The sequence below is a fragment of the Monodon monoceros genome, unplaced genomic scaffold (genome assembly GCF_005190385.1).
Source record: "Monodon monoceros isolate NGI ecotype Baffin Bay Population unplaced genomic scaffold, NGI_Narwhal_1 Super_Scaffold_15, whole genome shotgun sequence".
Lineage (NCBI taxonomy): Eukaryota > Metazoa > Chordata > Mammalia > Artiodactyla > Monodontidae > Monodon > Monodon monoceros.
The window spans coordinates 72,976,794-72,983,919 of NW_021703771.1; the positions used below are offsets into that span (position 1 = coordinate 72,976,794).

The following is a 7,126-nucleotide window of genomic DNA, read 5'->3' on the forward strand; positions in this document are numbered from 1 at the left end:
CTCTCTCTCTCTCTCTCTCTCTCTCTCTCTCTCTCTCTCTCTCTCCATGACCAAGACAGGAATGCAATTATAATCTAAGTTGAGAAAATCCATCCTTGTAATTCCTCACACTAACGGACAAAAGAACTTCATACAAAATCATACAAAAATGGGTAGCGGGCTTCCCTGGTGGTGCAGTGGTTGAGAATCTGCCTGCCAGTGCAGGGGACACAGGTTCGAGCCCTGGTCTGGGAAGATCCCACATGCCGCGGAGCAACTAGGCCCGTGAGCCACAATTACTGAGCCTGCGCGTCTGCAGGCTGTGCTCCGCAATGATAGGCCGTGATAGTCAGAGGCCCCGCGCACCGCGATGAAGAGTGGCCCCCACTTGCCGCAACTGGAGAAAGCTCTCGCACAGAAACGAAGACCCAACACAGCAAAAATAAATAAATAAATAAAATTTTTTAAAAAATGGGTAGCGCATAAAGGCATAAAGCGTAATTCATGGAAGGGAAATCCCAAATGGTTACAAGTACAGATACTAGTAATAGAAGAATGCAATGAGAGACCCCTTTTACATTTACCAGATTAAAAAAATTAATAAATCCAATAATACTAAGTATTGGCAATTATTTGGGAAAAAGGACATTCTCACATACAATGTGTGGGCAGAAACTGGTATAATCATTTTGGAGAGCAATCTGGCAGTACTTAGAGAAATTATGTATGCATATATCCTACGACCCTGCAACCCTACTTTTCTGTAAATATTCCAGAGGAAATTTCACACAGATCCACAAAGGGACTTGTTTTTGGATGTTAATGACAGAACTGTTTGAGAAATCAATAGCTGGAGGTAATCTATCTATTCCCTGCTAAGAAAATAGATAAGGAAATATGGTGGATGCACCCTATGGAATACTACGTAGCAGATAGAAGCAATGAACAAAATATGCAAATAGCAACATGGATAGATCATCAAAATACAGGGTTGGGTGTAAAAAATACTTAGACATAGAACAAGGTCTAAGTGCCAAGATCATTTTATAAACTTAAAATTATGCTATATTTATTGGGCTGGCCAAAAAGTTTGTTCGGGTTTTTCCGTAAGATGTCGTGGAACCTGTATGAACTTTTTGGCCAACCCAATATATATGGTGAATAAAACACTCTTTTTTAAAGGACACATACACACCGAAGAACATATATTAAATATATTACAGTGTCTGTGGAGGGTGAGATAGGGAAATATGAATGAAGAAAGAGGATGGAGGGTAGGGGAGTAACCAAAAATAAATACAACAAAAGAAGGGCCTTATATCCATCAATAATCACAGAGGGCCTGTAAGGTGGCTCTCAGTGACCTCTGCTTCCTAGTGTCCATACCCTTATGTAATCATCTCCCCTTGAATGTGGGCTTGTAACAAACAGAATACACAAAAACAGTGGAACATCATTTCTGAGATTAGACTGGGACTTCCACCTTGCTTACTATCTTTTGCTCTCTCATTGGACTACTCTAAGGGAAAACCAGCTACCATGTTGTGAGTTGCCCAGTGCAGAGGCTCACATGGCAAAGAACTGATGGAGGCCCAAGGGCAACAGCCAGTGAGGAACTGAGGCCCCCAGTCCAACAGACCAGAGGAACTGAATCCTGCCAACAACCATGTGAGGGAGGCAGGAAGTTGGATCCTCCCTCAGCTGACCCTTGAGATAAATGCAGCCCTGACTGATACCTTGACTATAGCCTGTGCAAGACCCTGAATCAGAAGCACCTAGCCAATTATGCCCAGAGCCTGACCAAAGAAACCGTGAGACAATGAATGTTTGTTGTTTTAAGCCATTAAGTTTTCGGGTAATTTGTCATGAAGCAATACAGCTATGAACTAAGGTCTATAAGTAATTCAAGACTGAGTATCTGGGGTCCAAAAGAAAAGCAAAAAAAATCCCATGACTGAAAAGCATGACCACTGATAATATTCCATCTTTTTTTTTTTTTTTTTTTTTTTTTTTTTTGCTGTATGCGGGCCTCTTACTGTTGTGGCCTCTCCCGTTGCGGAGCACAGGCCCTGGACGCGCAGGCTCAGCGGCCATGGCTCACGGGCCCAGCCGTTCCGCGGCATGTGGGATCTTCCCGGGTTGGGGCACGAGCCTGTGTCCCCTGCATCGGCAGGCGGACTCTCAACCACTGTGCCACCAGGGAAGCCCATAATATTCCATCTTAATAAGAGCTCTGTGGTCAGGGACCATGGTTCTCTGCTATTTTATGGATATATCCCCAGCATCTAGAACCATGCTTCCTTTCACACAGCAGATACTCAGTAAATCTTCGAATGAATGAATACTGTCAGTTTTTGTCTAACTACTAAGATTTCTTACTTTTGTCCAGTTTCTGACCCTCAGCACTCTCACACTGCTTGATCCTCAAATCACCCCTACCAGAACTGTGCGACTGCTTTTGCTCTGAAGCTATATATGCCCTACAGTGACGCCTAGTCTGAGCAATAATGTTATAAGGGTACAGCTGGAGCTGGCTGCTGGCAGTATATCGCTGATCTGGATAAGCACAGATAGCAAGACTCTAACGTCTCTTCCTTCTCTCTCTCTTTTCCTTAACAGACTCCCTCCAGATCTTTCTTCCCTTTCCCCAGCTAAAAAAAAAAAAAAATCTAAATTGTTACTTATATATAGGTTGTCCCTTTGTATTTCTGAGGGCCAGGGCTCAATGTTCCAAAATTCACAGAAGTCACTCCAGGCCTTCTCTGAAGGTTCTGTGTTATGGATACTTCTTTCTAGTCAGATAAAATTCCTGAGGAGCCAATGAATCGACATTTTCTAACAAACAAATGTAAAGTCAATCCAAGGCCACATTAAAAATGACCTGAAAAATTCTTGGTTATCAAAGAAATGATGTGTTTACTGAAAATGTATCAAAATACCATGCAATGAATAAATGTTAGACAAAAAACAAATTTTCCTATTCTCTTAGTATCACACATTCTTCTTCTCAAATGAACGTCAACACTGTAAATTTATGAGATTCTTCAATTTTCAAGAATATATCCTTATCATTGCCAAAATTACACTTTAGGAAGACAGAATTTGGGTCTACCTGACACAATATCTGGCAGTACTTGAAGAAATGAATATATGTGAAGAAAAGCCTATAGACCAAAGTTTAACCACAGTGAACTGTAAACACTACCTGTTAGTTCAATTAATAAAACAAAAATGAGATTATAAAATTATAAAAACTGAGACTGTCCAAAAACACAGACTGTTGGTTTTTAAAGAGCTTATTAAAGAGAAAAATAAACATAAGCATAGGCGATGCATGCTTTATCTTACAGCAAGCTTTTCCTTTACATGATCCTTCCTATCAGAACCACCCTTTTGCTTAAGTGTACTGAGTATTTATTTATCTTAATGACTAAATTCATTTATTTAAACTAAGTAAGATGCAACATGAAATTTTAATTCAAATAACAGAGTCCAAATTTTTTAAACACTAAAAACTCAATATTACAGCAAAATTTCTAGCAAACTTAATGTGATGCTGTGTGGTCCACAAAGAGTATCTTTTTAAGCAGTCAAACAGCTAAAAAACAAACAATCCAGAACCATTGTTGTAAACAGAAATTCAACATTGTTTTTAATACAGTAAATTCTACAAGATTCTCTAATCCTTAGTATTTGTCAGAATTGTGATACCAGTTTCAAAATAAGATGCAGAATCCGTTGTAGACTATATAATATGCCTAATACTGAATCTATAAAATGTAAAACGGTCTTGAATAACCAATGCCATAAAGGAGCTTTATATAACTTTTCATAGTCTAAGAATGCTGGAAAGTCGATTGGCACTGCCTTTTTTTTTTTTTTAAGATATGAAACAAGTCACAAGTTATTAATACTAATACAAGACAAAGAGTTTTGCCACTATTTCTTTGTGTGAGAACTCAATGATTACAAAAACCATCTCCTTTGGAAAAGAAAATAAGGCTGCACACTGAGATATTTAGGCCTGTATGAACATCACAAGAATCTTTCAATACCTTGGTGTTCTAGCATTGTGACTATGGGGCAAAGATTTATCGCACACATTCTAAAACGTTAGGAATGTCCTCAGCAGTATCTAAAGGTCTGATTTCAAAGAGGAAGACAAATGAGTGCTTTCAAGAGAGGAGCAATGTTAGTAACTGATATAAATGTTAGTAACTGATATAAAAATGGCACTTCGCAGTTAAAAGAGAAAATTATTTTTGACTAAATAAGGGCCTGAGACTATCCACTGCAAAGCATTAAGGATCCACGTTCATCGCTAACTTCAGCACCATATAATATACAGTATGAAACAAAGTTTCGAGGGATACGTTTTGTAAAAGGTACCGACTCTAAACAAAAAGGGCCATAGCCTCCCAGAGGACGCCCGGCTCCAGAATAAACTAAATAAGAAAGAACATCCTCAGCAATAGCACACCTACCTAACAAAACATAAGAAAGGAAGCTGCATCCCCAAAGTCAAGGCTTTTGGTGTTTTTTTTAGGGTAGAGGGTTTCGGGCGGGGGCGTGGACGAATTCGGGAGAGGACCCGTCAAAAAAGCAAGGAAATAAAAACAGGTTGTCTCGGCCGGAGACTTCTCTAAGGAGACAGGCCTAGAGTGGGATCGGCAGGAGCCCTCAGAAGTCTCCGGCCGGACAAGACTCCTCCGGTAGGGGGACCGTCATCCGAGCCACAGGTGTCAGCGACAACAGCAAGGACCTAGGACCTCGGCGCAGGCACCGGCAAGTTCACAGCAGAATGCGCTGCGGGATCGCATCACAGGCTCCCGAATCCCTCGCCAACCCGGCCACGTGGGTCGGGGATTCCCAGGAGACCTAGAGAGCCAACACTCACCTGTGTCTCCGAGGCTCCTCGGGAAACCGCCCAGCGGCAGGCGGAGCGGGAGGGCCGAGCGGGGCACCGGGCAGCGATGAAGGAGGGCCCTGCCCTGTCCTGCCCCAACCACCCTGTTTTGTGCTCACGGACCCAGCACTGCCTGGTCACCAGTCTCGGGGCGCTGCTTCCACTCGCCGAGAATTTGAAGGCAAACCCGCCAGGGTCACTTCCGGTGTTGGGGGAACATCGGTGACTCCGGCGCAAGCTGGGCTACGCCCCGGGAGCGAGGACGCCGGGCGGCGTGCGCGCGCCTGGCGCCGGTTGGGCGGGGTCGACAGAAGTGGGGCGGGGCCGACGAAGGTTGGGTGGGGCCGACGGGGAAGCGCCTGCGCAGTCCCGCGCCACAGCCTCCCGCGCGGACTGGGCAGGGGCGGGTAGTAATGACCCAAATTAGAGCTACCGTCTCGTGTTCCTCAATATGTTTTTCGCAGTGCTTCCTCACTTTTCCTCCCCCTTGATTTTCATCACTCTCTTCAGAGGTTAGGAGGTCAGAGTGTCTATTTTACAGGTGAGTGTCAAGGGTCAAACAATTCGTTTGTGACAAATCCTGTTCTAGAACCAAATACTCAGAATTTGGCTGAGGCGCTTGTCACGACATAACATGAATAAAATAGAGAATGGGTAAACAAAGGTATTCGGACACAATGATGGTGGAATTTTATATTCTTGATTTTTTTGGTCAACGTATTAATGCAACCAGACAACAAAATTATGTTCCACGATGTACAGAAACATAGTACTCGACAGTACTAGTGGCCATGCTTCCTCCAGGATCTCCATCCTCTACTTCCAACTAAGGTGGCATAGAGGGACTTAAGACACGTTATCCTCTAGGAATGCATGGTAATTAAAATTCTGATTTTAAAACATTCCATTAATTTAACACAGACTTATATAAAGGCAATTCAAGGGAAATACATCCATTCAGTCCACAGATATTTACTGAGCAACTAATACATGCCAGACAACATTGTAGGCATTGGGTAAACAGTGGTCAACAAAATAGAATGTTTCATGAAGCTTAAAGTCTTGTAAAATTCTCAACTAAGTAGAAAATAATAGTTTCGCTATGATGGATTTGAACTCTATTGTAATGTAAAGTATAATTAGTATAGGAAAGTATAATTAGTATAGCTTTTTTTTTTTTTTTTTTTTTGCAGTACGTGGGCCCCTCACTGTTGTGGCCTCTCCCATTGCAGAGCATAGGCTCAGCGAGCCCGCTCCACGGCATGTGGGATCTTCCCTGACCGGGGCACGAACCCGTGTCCCCTGCATTGGCAGGCAGACTCTCAACCCCTGCGCCACTGGGGAAGCCCTAGTATAGCTTTTTGAAATGAAAAAACAATTCAGGGAGGTACAGGTTAATTACCCTAGTTAGACTGAATCAACCTTCATTTTTTATATGAGTGAAAAGGTATGTTGAATTATAAAGGCAATTTATAGTCTAAAAACTTCTCAAAGGGCATATAATGAATACATATTACATGACTCCATTTATATGAAATTCTAGAACAGGCAAAAGTAGTCTGCAGTAACAGAAAGGTGGTTAGTGTTTGCCTGAGGCTGGATTGGGGGCTGGGAGAAGTGAGGTGAAGGACTAGACTGCAAGAAGGCATGAGGAAATGTTTTGAGGTGATGGAAATGTTCTATATCTCAATTAGAGTAGTGGTTAAGCAGATGTATATGTTTATTAAAACACTGAACAGTGCACATAAAATGGATGCATTCTATTACACATAATTTATACCTCAATGAAGTTAATTTTTAAAATTAAAAAACAAAAAACCTCCAAACAGTGGCTTACATTTACTACTTCTGTTTCTTCACTAGTTGTACTAGTCTAGGAAGACTAGGGTACCCTGTAGTAACCTAAATTGAAGAGGTTTCAAACGCCAGGAATTTTTTTCTTCTCATTTACCCTATATGTTCATGGTAGAGTGGATGCGGGCACTGGGACCCTGGGCAGTGGAAAAAAGAAAATGCGATAACTTGCATAACTTCTGCCTGGATATAAGACGTGCCACTTCTGTCCACATTTCATTGGCCAGAGCAAGTCATGTGGCCAAGCCTGATTTCAAAGGGATGGGACACTGAGCTCTACAGTGTGCCCTGAAGGAAAAACAGAATATTTGTGTACCACCCTCATGACTACTACACTAGTCATTTCTTCTTTTACAGTGTGGCTTCTACAACCACCATCCCCCTCAA

General features: G+C 42.2%; 1 protein-coding gene across 1 annotated transcript in view; it reads right to left on the reverse strand.

Moving 5' to 3' along the window:
• The window catches only part of KATNA1 (katanin catalytic subunit A1), a 35,701-nt gene extending 30,572 nt beyond the window's left edge, over positions 1 to 5,129 (reverse strand). The window contains exon 1 of the mRNA XM_029224241.1: positions 4,877 to 5,129. The gene's annotated coding sequence lies outside the window, so the exon portion shown is untranslated. The remainder of the gene's footprint in view (positions 1 to 4,876) is intronic.
• Between the last annotated feature and the right edge of the window lie 1,997 nt (positions 5,130 to 7,126).